Source organism: Odocoileus virginianus, chromosome 5 (genome assembly GCF_023699985.2).
Source record: "Odocoileus virginianus isolate 20LAN1187 ecotype Illinois chromosome 5, Ovbor_1.2, whole genome shotgun sequence".
Lineage (NCBI taxonomy): Eukaryota > Metazoa > Chordata > Mammalia > Artiodactyla > Cervidae > Odocoileus > Odocoileus virginianus.
In genome coordinates, this window is record NC_069678.1 from 65352170 (window position 1) to 65367049 (window position 14880).

A 14880-nucleotide genomic window follows, 5' to 3' on the forward strand; every position below is an offset into this window, starting at 1 on the left:
AGGAGATAGTGAAGGATAGGGCAGCCTGGTATACTGCAGTCCATGGGGTCACAAAGGGTTGGACATGAGTGAGCGACTGAGCAACAACAAATAATTACAGGGGAGGAAAGAAGATCAAATAATCAAATGTGTTATCATTTGAAAGTCTGATAAGTTATCTCTTTGGTCACCAGTTACCTGGAAGGAGAAAGTTTTCTAGGATCCAATCCTATAGCTGTTTTTTTTTGTTTTATTTTGTTTTTTTCATTGTTAATCACTGTGATCTGTCAGGTATGTGCTGTTTGCCTTTCATATCTTTCTCTGGCATTCAAAGAAAGAACGAAATAATACCAGATGAAAAGCAAGACAAGAAAAGTGATCAAAAGTGCCCCAGGGACTTCCTTAGTGGTCCAGTGGCTAAGAGTCCAAGCTACCCAATGCAGGGGGCCTGGGTTCAATCCCTGGTTGGGGAACTAGATCCCACATGCTGCAACTAAAAGATCCTGCATGCTACAATGAAGATAGAAGATTCTCCATGCCAGCTAAGACCTGGTGCAACCAAATAATCAAAATATTTTTTAAAAAATTGATCCCACTCAGTTCAGTCGCTCAGTAGTGTCTGACTCTTTGTGACCCCATGGACTGCAGCATGCCAGGCTTCCCTATCTGTTACCAACTCCCGGAGGTTGCTCAAACTCATGTCCATTGACATAGTGATGCCACTCAACCATCTCAGCCTCTGTCATCCCTTTCTCCTCCTGCCTTCAATATTTCCCTGCATCAGTGACCGCACTGCCTAGGCAAAATAACTGCCGTGGAGGACGGAAGAGAAATAAAACTCATTAAAATTAAGAGAGTTTTTTTTTTAGTTTTTAGTTTTAAGAGAGAAAAACAGGCAGTTCTGGTGTTAGAAAGTTCTATTGTTGCCTCTGGTCTGAGGCAAAATCCCATATCTCCTTGGAGAATCTGAACAAAATGGGTCCCCCCCTTTTTTTAAATAATAGAATTATGTCTGTTGCATTCACAATATATTGGTGAGTCAAATATATAGTCTCTTTGAACTGAAGCCTAGGTTGGATTCCCAGCTCAGCCAGCCACTTACTAAATGTGTAACATCTTAACCCCTCTTGAGTTTCAGTTTCCTTATCTATAAACAGAGCCCTGGGGGATGGGGGAATGGGGAGTGGAGAGAACTTCCTTCCTAGGATTATTCTGAGGATTAGCAAAGGCAGTGAATGCAAAGCACTGACCTTTCACAGCCCAGTCCTGGCACAGCGTAAAAGATAACTAATGACACCCAAGGTGACAGCCACTGATTATTCACCATCACATCTTCCATTCACCACTTCTCCTGTAGAAAGATGTCTTTTTGGTATTCACAGCCTTCAGTAGATTGCATTATTGGCAGGCAGATTCTTTTCCTTCCTTCACACAAAGGGCAGTTCATCAAAGATTGTTCCCTGTGCTAATTTTCTCCATTAAGAAAAAGAACAGTCTCAACTCTGTCCCATACTTGGTGAGCTCCTTCAGTCTGAGCATTTGCGGGAAGTATGGCTCTCTGAAAGGGCTTTCGGAGCTGGATCCTTGGCGAAAGAGCTACGTGTCGCCCTGTAGCCATGCTGCCCTCACTTCCCCTTCCTAGGACTTTTGTGCATATGACCAACCCCATAACAACGCATTTCATAAAGTCACGATTTGACAAGAAAAAGATAAATGTAAACACTACACAGACAAACACTGGGAGGAGAAACATCTGGATGTCCACTGCTTGCTTCCTGTTGAGAGAGTTTGGGAACTTGGGGATTTTAACAGTTGGACAGGGCTAATTTTGGAAACAACTTCACATTTGTACCGAAAGGAAAAACACATATTTATCACACTTCACTCATCCAATGAGGGAAGGTGGCGGTCATCTTCCCAGGCCTCTCTGAGAACAAAAGGGATTGAATTGGAGACACAGAGAGGTTTTCCCTTCCCTTTTCATCCTCTCACTTCCAGGGCACCCCTTCCCCTTCATGACTCTGAGTTCCTTGCTTTCTATCTTCCTTTCTTACATTCAGTTTCTTCCAAGGTTCTGGAAGTCCTGACTTGATTCTGGCTTTACCACTCACGGATCTCTTACTCTAAGCCTCAGTTTCCTCTTTTGAAAATAAAATTACTCACAGTAGTAATAGTAATAGTAACCTAGCAATAATACATACTAACCCCCCAATTTCATAAGATTGTGTAGATCAAGTCTCTTCCTCCTCCTCCCAGTTCCCAGAATACTTGATGTTCTTTCTTGCTTCTATATCTTTTAATATGAGATTTCTCTTTTTCCCTCCCTAGAAAACTATGTCTCACTCTTTTAGACCTAGCCGAATGTTACTGATGCAGTGAGAGATTCTTTGTCTCTCACAGGTATTAAAAGTAATAGTTTAGGGGACATTTAGTAACAGGGGAAATTTTGAAATACGTTTTTGAGTAAGAAAAAGCAAGTTATAAAATATATGATCCAAACTGGGTAGTGTATGGAGTTAGCTAAAAAGGTCATTTGGGTTTTTTCTGTAACATCTTACAGAAAAACTAGAACACTCTTTTTGGTCATCCCAATATTATATATATATTTAAATTTATTGAACAAGATGGTAAATGGAGCTTCTCTTGTAGACTTTGGGCTACAGCTACAAAACTGAAAGAAGTTTCACATTGTAAAGAGGAGGTGCTAGGGACATATGCAGATGTTATTAAAAAATTGACCAGATAGCCTCGCAAGCCCCCCCACCCCACCCCCCACCACACACATGCTCACTTGAAAGTGTTAGTCGCTCAGTTGTGTCTAGCTCTTTGCAACCCCACGGATCATAGCCTGCCAGTCTCCTCTGTCCATGGAATTTTCCAGGCAGAATACTAGAGTGGGTTGCCATTTCCTTCTCCAGGGGTTCTTCCTGACCCAGAGATCAAACCTGGATTTCCTACATTTCAGGCAGATACTTTACCATCTGAGCTACAAGGGAAGCCCTCCACCGCCTACATAAGAAATGATAAGAAACTCAAATTCAATTTGCTTAAGTATGAATTTCTTACTAATGAGTTGTTGGCTGGATAGAAACTGTTGTGTCATCTCTTCCATTCCCCATGAGTTGCTTACTTCTCAGGTCAAGTGGCTCCTGGAGAACCAGTCCAGGAAATTGAGGCTGCCTGCAAGAAGGGGAGCCTGGCTTCTCCCTTTCTCAGGATGCTGACTGAGTTGCAGACACTCTCAGGCCCACCAAGGTGCTGCCTCCCAAGCAGAAGAGAGTAAGAAAACTCTTGGGAGGTTGACACATGATCCCTTCCCTAGAGGTGGTGGTGGGGCACATGTGAACCCAGCGAGCCCTGTCCGGGCACCCTGAAGGTGGGAGTCAGAGGAGCAGTAGGCAACAGCAGGGTAAGCAGAAAAAGCAGCAGAAGATCAGTGATTCTACTATTTAGGATGGAAGGGAGACCTCAGTCTCCCACAGGCCAAAAAGATATTTTGTTTTGAAGTTAAGTGAACCTAAAGCTCCTAGAAGGTCACCCCAGCAGAAAGAGGCAGTACAATGACTGCAAAAGCTGAGAGTGGAGGAAGGCAGGACATCAGCTGTGTTGTGCGTCATCCAAATATCAGGGGCTGCACAGTATGTAGTTGTCTGGGTGCTACCTGTCAAAGACCAGGGTGTGGAAGCCTCCAAAGACAAGCAGGAGGAGCCTGGGAGACGTAAAACAGGAGGAGCAGCACTAAGGAAGGGTGTTTCTCTCTTCCTCTTCCCTTCTCTTTACCCCAAATCTGGAGATCTAGTAGAAGCAAGGAGAACACACCAGACATTACACTTCTCACTCCCCACTGAAGATTCCTGCCAGTGACTCAGAGCTGTATCAAGGTTTGCAAATCCAGGGATGTTGGGAAGAGCAGAAATTTTAAATTGGGAGTGAGATAGAAACTTTCCCTTAGCCCAAATGAAACGATGTTATAACTGAAAGTGACTTTTTTTTTCCCTAGATCCATGTTGCTCTCAAGATCCCATTCCTGTTGATGGATGAAAAAAACTTCAGACTTGCTAATGAAAGATAGGGCTTCCCAGGTGGCCTTAGTGGTAAAGAACCTGTCTGCCAATGCAGGAGACATAAGAGACACAGGTTCTAGGTCGGGCAGATCCCCTGGAGGAGGGCATGGCAACCCATTCCAGTTTTCTTGCCTGGAGAATCCCACAGACAGAGGAGCCTGGCGGGCTACAGTCCAAGGCGTTGCAAAGAGTTGGACTGTGCTAAGACTGAAGCAACCTAGCACACAAGCAATGAAAGCTAATGCAGTCTTTGCTCACTTATCCAGAGAGCAGTCCATACAGAATTGTCCTGGGTTCTTGGTATAACTTAAAGGGAAATGTTCACAATGTCCAGAGCTCTTGATGTCCTACAGATGAAGTGGGAGGATGTCCTCAAATTCCAAGCAGCAGGAACCCACTTAGGTGGCACCAACCGTGACTTCCAAATAGAACAGTGCATCTACTAAAGGAAAAGGGATGACATCTACATTCTAGATCTGAAGGGGGCCTGGGAGAAGCTTCTGCAGATGGCTTGTGCCATAGTTATCATTTAAAAACCGACTGATCAGTGTCATTTCCTTCAGGAAAACAGACCAGAGGGCTGTGCTGAAGTTTGCCGCTGCCACTGCAACCACTCCTCCTGCTGCCCACTTCACTCCCAGAAACATCACTAATCAGACCCAGGCAGCCTTCTGGGGCCGGGTCTTCTGGTGGTCACTGATCCCAGAGCTGACAACCAGCCTGCCATGGAGGTGTTGTGCATTAATCCACTGACCACTGAACCCTCTACACAGACTCTCGTCTGTGCCCTGTGGTCACTGACATCCTTGCAGCAACAAGGAGGCTCACTCAGGGGGTCTGAGGAGATGGATGCTGGCCCAGAAACTTCTGCATGCACGTGGTACCACCATCCTGGGTGCACACCTATGGGAGGTCACACCCCATCTCTGCTTCTACAGAGGGGCTGGAGAGATGGAAAAGAATGAGTAGCATGTGCTGAGAAGGCCACAAGGAAGAACATCAGGGTGCATGGGCTACTCCAGCTCCCAAGTTCACGACTGCTCCACCTGAGGTCACACACGGGTCTGAAGGCACAGGCACCTCTGCACCTGCCCAGCGGGTCCTGTAGAAGACGGGAGTCCTCAGCCACCACTGTGGACTGGTCTACTGGTCTACAGGTCCCACTGCTCGGGTGACTGGATGGGTAGGAACAACCACTTACTGGTCCTAAGCTGCCCTTCCCTAGGCTCTCACATAGAACCCAGAAATAAGATGAGCAGGAAACAGTTTCTTAAAAAAAAAAAAAAAAAGATAAAGGGAAGGTAATGCAGTCTCTAGGTTTGAAACCCTTCCAGGTAAATATTCTGTGGATTCTTCTAGTCAAACTTTTGGGACCACTTTTTCCTTCTCAAGGTATTTCCCCTTTTCCTCCCTATTTCTGTGATGACATCTGGGTTTAGGCAGAAGTTTACACATCCTCTTCACAATGGGAAGGGGCGTCTCTAATCTAGACACTGTGTCTTCATTTTACAGATAAGAAAAGGAAGGTGGAGTTGCCTGTTAAGGGCACCTAGCTGGTGAGGTGAATAGCTGCCTTCGTGGTGAGCAGAGGTTAACATATGCAAGTGTAAGAGAACCTGGTGGATGGATTGGGCAATTGACATGTCACAGCAGAAAATGAAGAGCACGCTGGCTGGATTTGGATGGCCATGGTGCCAGATCTTGGCACACTTATCAGGATACTCTCAGATTCACATAACACACACCAGCCTAGCACACTGGAGTCATTTCTATCTTTCTGGAAAATAGACATGGTCCAGTAAAGGACATAGGACTTCACATGCTTCAATAAAAAATTGGTACTATTTGTTCTGTTAGTGTATTCCTCATTCAAATATTAGTATCTATTTCATGTGTTTTACATATAAGGTAAAATTCTAGGTACTAAGGATAAAGAAAAACAACGCAGATGGTCCCTGTTCTTATTGAGCTTTATTCTAAAAAGGAAAGGAGAGGTCACATATGAGGGATTTCTCTGCTGCCGCCACGATGCACCATGTTGCCTCCTACCTGCTGGCTGTCCTCCTAGCAATTCCCCTCCTACCACTAAGGAAGGACATCAAGAAGATTCTTGATAGCATGGGCATTGATGGCTCAACAAGATCTTCAGTGAGCTGAATGGAAAAAGACACTGAGGACATCATTTCCCAGGGCGTCAGCAAGCTGGCCATCATGTCCACTGGCAGGGCTGTGGCTGTCTTCACCGCCCAGGATCTGCAGCTCCTGCTGCAGGTTCGGCCCCAGGGCAGAGCAGAGAAGAAGGCAGAGTCAGAGGAGTCAGTTGACGACTTGACTAGAGTCCTGTGTGTGTGCTCAGTCGCTTCAGTGGTGTCCAACTCTGCCACCTCATGGACTGTAGCCCGCTAGACTCCTCTGTCCACGGGGATTCTCTAGGCAAGAATACTGGAATGGGTTGCCATGCCCTCTCCCAGGGAATCTTCCCAACCCAGGGATGGAACCCAAGTCTCTTACATCTCCTGCATTGGCAGGCAGATTCTTTATCACTAGTGCCATCTGGGAAGCCCAACTAGAGTCCTGCTCCCCTTCAAATAAAACCCTTTTTCATGTTAAAAAACGGGGGGTGTGGAGAGAATGAAAACTAATTGCACAATGAATGTCTTATTGCATTTTTTGATAAGTGCTCTGACAGAGAAATTTAGCACCCTATGAGACCATAAAATAGGACATGTCTATTTGGTGAGTCAGAGAATCTTTTCTTTTCTTGAGGGGATGGCCTTTGAGCTAAGCTAGAAAAGATGAATGGATGCTAGCCAGGGTGAAGGGTAGTGCTATAAGAATGTTCCAGATTACCTGAGCTAGTCCTATTGAGACAGGGCAGGGCTCGACCGCAGACTTAAAAAAAGAGCTGGGGTGACTGCACAGTGGTAAGGTCAATTGTGTGAGATTATAGACTGAGTAGATATTGGATTCCACCCCTGGTTCACCAGGCAGTGTGTGCAAGAAGAATCAGACTGGGCGTTTCCTGGGAAGGCACAGGAAAAGGAAAGACTAGCCAAAATAGAACTGTATCATTTCCACATTTCAATGTGATGTGACAGAAAATTTACCTAATAGTACTTAAAACTGAGGTGAGCAAACTTTTTCTGCTAAGGGCCAGCTAGTGAATAGGCTTAGAGGCCCAGCTGTCTCTGTGGCAAACTTTCAGCTCTGCAGGTATAGCACAAAAGTAGGCAAAGACAATATGTGAACAGGGGAGCACACCTGTGTCCCAATGAAGCTTTATTTATTACCCATGCGCTGTAGGTTGTTGATCCTCAGCATAAAATAACATATTTAAGGTTCACTTAGCAAGAGGTATATAGCAGTGGGTGGTTTTAGGGTTAGTTTAGCAACAGTTTGGAGAAGGCAATGGCTACCCACTCCAGTATTCTGGCCTGGAAAATTCCATAGACTGTATAGTCCATGGGGTCACAAAGGGTCGGACACAACTGAGCAACTTCATAGCAACAGTATGAGGCGACCAACTAGAGGATCACATGCTTCCCTATGGTCTTGTGAGCATATAAAACCAGATCCTCCCAGAGTTTTTGCTTTTACTTTTAAAGGCAAGTTCATTGAATTAATATTCAAGGGGACATAGATCCTTGAAGAAATTCACTGAGAAGTTTCTTAAGGGGGACAACTCAGTTTTTTTTTTTTTTAAATTGGAGTATAGGAGCTCCAACCAGTCAATCCCAGAGGAAATCAATCCTGAATACTCATTGAAAGGACTGAGGCTGAAGCTGAAGCTCCAATACTCTGGCCACCTGATATTAACAGCCGACACACTGGGAAAGATCCTGATGCTGGAAAAGATTGAAGGTAAAAGGAGAAGAGGGCATCAGGGGATGAGATGGTTAGATAGCATCATCAGCTCGATGGACATCAACTCGGGCCAACTCTGAGAGATAATGAGGGTCAGAGAAGCCTGGCGTGCTTCAGTCAATGGGGTTGCAAAGTGTAGGACATGACTTGGCAACTGAACAACAACATAATTGCTTTACAATACTGTGTTGGTTTCTGTTGTACAACAACGTATCAGTCACAAGTATACATATATCTCCTCCCTTTCGAGCATCTCTCCCCTGCCCCTCCCCACCCCTCTAGGTCATCACATCACCTAGCGGAGATCCCTGTGTTAAACAGCAATTTCCCACTAGCTATCTGGTTTATGCATGATAATTATATGTTTCAATACTACCCTCTCAATTCATCCCATTCACTCTAGTCAGGGGTTTCAAGAGCTAAATGAGAAGGAGTGGTTCATAGTGGTTAGGCTAACCAAGGATAGAAACTAGTACTCTGGATAGAGTAGAATAAATTGGCTAGTCTGTCCAGGCTTTGTCAGTATAAATGTTCTTTGGTTAGCAAAGGGTCTTCATTTCAGTTCTATGGGTGCCTGATTCCTGGAGTCCTTCAAAGTTCACTGTCCTTCATCAGGTTTCATCAGATTCTACTGTTTAGAATCAGCTGTGATAAAAATACAAGTCAGTTTTGATTTCTCCTAGCAAATGTTGCTTCTAGTGGAAGTTTTGCCTTTTACAGTCAGTTCCCAGATAGTTGCTAAAATTCTAAGCAACACTTGTTTAAAGGTCAGCATCTCTTCAAGAGGAAGGGCACGGTCAGAGGAGCTCTTGCTCACAGCACTGCCTCTCATATCAGGGAAGAAATCATTCCCAGAGCCTCCTATCCACTCCTGCCATCTTACCCTTATGTCTCCTTGGTTAAAACTGGGTCCCACATGCACCTCTAGACCTGTCACTGGTAAAGAGGACAGATCACCACAACCCTTCCTGGGCTGCCTATCTGATACCTGAACCAGGTATCTGGCTGGGCATCTGTTAGCAGGGAGGAAGGGCTTTGATGGTTATTAGGAAGGCCACCAACCGTGTCTCTGGACAACCACTACCAGCCTTCCTCCTAGTTAACAGAAAATGCAGAGACAATGGGAGACTGTTGGTCCTGAAGAAGCTATCTGATAGAGAATCTAACACAGTTCTGCAAGAAATCAGGAGGCTCTTTAGAGTGCAGTCCCTGATCATAGTCTGAGTGCTTTGAATGAGCGTCAATAGTGTTGGCTGCTAATGAGAATTATCATATCTTATCTATTTGGAGGTTTGGATTTTGTTTTTCACTAGAATACTTAAATGGAACGTCCCTCCATCCAATTCCTCTTCCCAGGGCTGCACAGAACCAGTCTCAGGAAAAAGCTCGAGGATAGGAAACTCCAGTTTATCTATAAAGCAAACATACTTATAGTTTAAATAATCAGCCATAGGTTATTGGACTTATTATATTTATACTCTACTTTTATGAGAAACTGGCAAAGTATATATACACACTCCAATGTTAGGGATTTAGTAAGAAAAGTCATTTCCAGGGTATGTTATAATTAAAGTCATACTAATTCAGCCCAATCCTTAAACACCTACTCTGCCTCACTCTGCACTGTGAGATAATGATATAATTATAACCCCGAGGCATTGCAGGACATGAGAGAAGGAATGAACTCTTCAAGTTTTTATGTTAATTGTATGTTACTGTTGTCTAATTATTTGTCAGGGGAAGGCAATGAAGAGTGATGAGAAAAACATGGGTTTCTGAAGCTCCAGGCTTCGGATCCCAGCGCTATCACTTACTAACTGCCTGCCTCAGTTTCCTCATCTCTGCAGGTGGGTTTTTTTTTTTTTTTTTGTATCCTCAAGGTCAGTTTTCGATTAATCAGAGATTAATTAAAGATTAATCATAGGCTTTTTTATTTCTTTTAACTAATTTTAAATTAAAGTTACAAATCGAAACTTGAGCTCTTCCTTAACATTTTAAGTTTGGCTTCAAATCTTATTAATTCATTTATAAGGCCAGTAAATTTTAACAATCACTTTTGAGAAAGTCTATGACTAACGTGTACTTTCATTTACACACCTGGTTAATTAAACATCTTTACATATTTCAAAGTGCATTTAATGTATTTGATTCCTTTCTTAATGATTTCAATGGTCTGACAAGAGAGTTTCCTTAATTTAAAAAAAAACCTAAGTCTAATAAATTAAACTTAGAAAGATGGGAAACTGTAGCTCTCTTAGATATTCTAATACAGTACATAAACTTAGTGAGACTTCAAATGAAAATCACAAGTTTAATCAGGTATTTGATTACATAATTTAAGTTGGAGTTACAAGACTGTCACTCTGTTTGGCCAAATTCATTGTAAACATTAGAAATATGTAACACTTGCGTAGATTCCCTCAGCCTGAAAGATTAATATTTAACAAGTCACTATCTGTTCAGACAAATATCGCTGAAAGTCACTGAGGTTACTTTCAACCAAGAGAACTGTCTTCAGCTACCTGCACTGACTCCTCTCACATCTCACTTAGAAAACCAGTGTATCTCCCCTTGCACTATGTGAGTTTGTCACTGAAGACCCCAGACTCAGCCAGGATGCTGACTGGACTCCTGTCGATTCTGCTTGGATGTGCTGAACTTTATTCACAGCTGCAGATCACTTTCAAAAAGAGGCTATTTATGTTGCTCTTGTGCTCAGAGTTAATTTATACCCATTTCTATATGTGTGTGCTCTAGGAAGCCTGTGACTGGGAAGCCTGAGTCAGTCTCTCAGTTGGGTTTTGCATTTCCTCCACAAAACCTTAAATCTCTAAATGCCTCTCCACTTCTTCCAGGATTCTAGAGTTACATATCTTTGGTTATTGATACTGCATATATGCATTGTGTATTGGATATTGAAGTGACAACTGATTGAGTTTCAAATATCTCTTATGACTTCGCTTATGGTCATAATATGTGAGATCAGTCTATTAACAATATATGCTTTTGGAATTATACTACCCACCTTGCAGGGTTGTGGTAAATTAGTATGAATGAATGTTAAGCACCTGCCCTGGTGATGGTACATTGTAGGCACTCAGTCAGCCTTGGCCACTACTACTGTTTTCACAACGCATTGATCCTAATGCATTTTCTAGTTACTAACACTGCTCATTTCCTCATTGGCCAGCTTAAGTCTGATCATTAATTATGACATCATTGCAGCCCTGCATAAATCCTCAATTGTCGGGATTTCCTTGAAGGACCAGTGGTTAAGAATCTGCCTTCCAGTACAGGAGACATGGGTTCAATCCCTGGTCAGGAAGCTAAGGTCCCACATGCCTTGACACAACTAAGCCTATGTGCTGCAACTACTGATCCCATGTGCTCTGCACGCCACAGTGAAGACCCCACGTGCTGCAACTGAGACCCGATGCAACCAAAAATAAATTTTAAAGAAAGAATAAGAAAAAGAAGCTTTAAAAATTCTCAGTTGTCTTGCCCCTTTCTTTCCTCATCAGACTTCTGTGGCAAACCACCAACCTTCCTTCTTCAATTGCCACACTTACTCTGAATCTGTGAGCTTATCCACATACTCGCATCTCCATATCCAGCCACCTCCCTGCATCTATGCATGTTTCTCTCAGACGAACTCCTAGCAAAACCCAACCCCTCTCTCTGTGTATTAAATCTCATCCCCTGTCTGTATGAGAACACTGCTCGAGCAATCTCCTCCCTCTCTCGAGCATTATCAATCTTTTCCTCTCTAATAGGTCTTGTCCATTTGCTTACACAATTGCTAGTAGACCTCCCATCTCTTTTCCAGTCTTCTCTGGACTCCTTTTCTTGCCCAGTAAAGCTGCATTTTTAAAAATTTCCTTTTCAAAACTCCTTCAGTGAGTTGTCTCCATTTCTTTTCTCCCATTATCTCTTGAGCACAGTCCAATCAGGCTGTTGCCATATCACTCCAGGGAAATAGTTTTTATCAAGATTACAAATGACCTCCATTTTCTAAACCCAATGCTCAGTTCTCAGACCTCATCTCATCTGATTTATCTGCAGAATTTAACACTCTGAAAGTCTTTCTTCAACAACCTTTCTTGTTGTTTGTCTGTTAGCAATTCCTTCTCAGCCTACTTTGCTGTTTTTCCTCTGATCTTTTAGCATTAAGAAGCTCAATCTTCTTTGAGCTTCTCAGTCCTCTAGATGTCTATGCTTTTCTCTCCATTCCTTTCTCTTGGTGCTATCATCGAATCTCACGATTTTAAATGCTATCTATATACCAGTAGAGGCCACTTTATGTTTCTATCACTGACCCACCTACTCAGCATCTCCACTTGGGAGTCTAATGAGCATCCCAAACTTGTTATTGTCCAAAATTGAGGTCCTGTGCTTTTCCCAACAAACTTACTTGTCTTCTTCATATCAGTAAATAGAAACTCTAGCCCTCCATTTGCTTATGGCTTCAGCAATTTGTGGCACATGGTCTTAGCTGCTCCATGGCATGTGGAATCTTCCCAGACCCGGGATTGAGCCAGTGTCCTCCGCACTGGTAAGTGGATCCCCATCTTTTGTACCACCAGGAAAGTCTGAGCAGTACTGTAATATCAACGATCATCAGTCATCATCTAACTGAGACCTTCCCTAGCCACATATGAAAAGTTACAAGTCATCCCAACCACTTCCCAATTTCCCCATCCCCCTTTATTACTTAATGTCGTCAGCACCCATCACTACTTTCATATAAGATGTATATTATGTGTTTATTTGTTTGTTTTATATCATCTTCCATCAGCATGTAAGCTCCAAGGAAAAAGAGAGTCTCATTTTATTCTGTGTTTTCCCAGTGTCTAGAATAGAAACTGCATATAGAGGTCTTAGATTAAAAGCCGCTGAACATGACGAGAAGTATACATACCATTCGTGATCTGTGTAAAATAGACTTTGATTTTTCAGTTGCTCAGGTTTGGAATTTGACTGAAAGCAGGGTTGGTATTGTTTATTTATTCAACAAATTTGCATGTACACTTAACTTATGCAAGACTCTGTGCATTAAGAGGAGCACCCTCATACATACCGGATCCACGAAGCGAGCTTCTTATCGTACTCCATTTCTGCCGATGGAGGAGAAGGAGCAGCTTGGCTTTCTTGTTAACAAAATCGTAAGCTTCCTTTTTTCAGTGAAGATCTGGCTAATATTAAGGTTTCCTGTTCAGAAATACAAGGAAGTTTCATAAGTGACAAGCACACTTCCTAATTTCTCCTTCCTGACCCATTTGCATTTCATCACATGTGCAGGCCCTCCAGTAAGCAACTCTTATGTCAATAATGAAGCGCCCAGCATCTTAATTTGAAAAGTGCTCATCAGCTTGAGGTTAGCCTCTGTGCATCACAGTATTCTTTAATGAATCAAATAATGCATTTCTTATTTGCAATTAAATAATACCTTAAAAGGCTCTGCCTTCCTCGAAAGACCCATGTGGAATTCATTTTCACATAGGGTTATTTACACTCAGCACTGAGGGTAGATACTGTGGTGAGGGCTGTGGCTATTCACCAGGTCCTTGAAAGCAAACCATAGAGGACCTTAGTAGAGAACCTAAAAAAAAATCTTAGTAGAAAATGAAGTTAAGATGTAAATATCAAATCCAAGGCTAGCTTGTTTCTCCACTTAGGGATATTACTGCTGAGTCTATTATTTCCACCAAGTGTTTTTTTTTTTTTTTTCCCAAAGACCACATCCAGTTGTATAAAAAATTTGAGGTAGTGATAAGTACATTTGCATCTGATATACATAGAATTTGCATATAATTATACACTATCTTCAGGAAAACGCCAAGTTAAAATAAAATTAGTACTATTTTTCCTTACTGTGCTTTCCTTAGTTTCTGTGCCTCAGTCTTCCTGGCTCCCCACTGCCTACAGGAAAAAAATGCAGTATTTCCTGAATGGCACCCTATCCATCACCTGCCATCATCGGCCATCTCTTTTCTTGTTTCCTACATTACCTTAGATGCCAGGCCCACAGAACTACTCATGATTTTCTAACACACCACAGGAGATTACTATCTGTTGACTGTTCGTTAGCCATTCTTTACTGCCTTCCTTCTGAACAGAAACCATGATTTTCTTCCTTCTGGCATTTGTGTACCATCTACAGCAGGGGCCCTCAAAAAAGCTCCAGGGTATAAGTTTTGATTAGTTTACCATCAACTGGTAGATCTTTCCCCTTGGTCAGTGACTGGTTTATGCATGGGTATGTGATGCAATCCTGGCAAGTGAGAAGTACAAGGAAGCCTGCTAGGGAATTTCTTGGAAAGTTTCCTGAGGCTTAAAAAAGGACACCAAAAGGACAGAGCCTCACCTCTTTTCTGCTTCTAGACAGGTCAACAGAGGAGATGATGCTTAGAACAGCTTCAGCATCATATAACCATGAGTGTGAGTAACCCACATGAGATGGCAAAGTAGAAAGGTAGAAGGAACCCGGACTCTTGAGAGTTCATTGTGCCTCCAGCTAAGTAATCATAATATAATCATAATCATAATGAAACATAATTATGACTTAAGTCTCAGGCACTGTTATGAGCAATTTACACACATTCACTCAGTTAATCCTCTAACTGCCTTATACAATGGATGTTTTTATTATTTCTATTTTACAATTGAGGAAACAGAACCAGGGAGGGGTTAATGTGCCAAGGTCACTTTCCTAATCTATTTGTTTGCTTTTTCAGCTTTTTATTATAGAAAATTTAAAGAATATACTAAAGTGGAGAACAATGTAATGAATCCCCAGGTACCCATCCATCATCTAGTTTAGACAATTAGCAACTCATGACCAGTCTTGACTCATCTGTGGCCCTGTCCACTGTTCCTCTGCCCCACATTATTCTGAAGCAAATCCCAGATCTCATATCATTTCATTCTGGGTTACATCATGCGTGACAAAAACTAAAAGCTACTTTTATGGAGT

The 14880-nt window shown here is 42.6% G+C and overlaps 2 pseudogenes; both read left to right on the forward strand.

Moving 5' to 3' along the window:
- Positions 1-4369: 4369 nt before the first annotated feature.
- Positions 4370-5012, forward strand: LOC110136078 (small ribosomal subunit protein uS2B-like; annotated as a pseudogene).
- Positions 5013-6071: 1059 nt separating this feature from the next.
- On the forward strand, positions 6072-6449 carry LOC139035089 (large ribosomal subunit protein P2 pseudogene; annotated as a pseudogene).
- The last annotated feature ends 8431 nt before the right edge of the window (positions 6450-14880 follow it).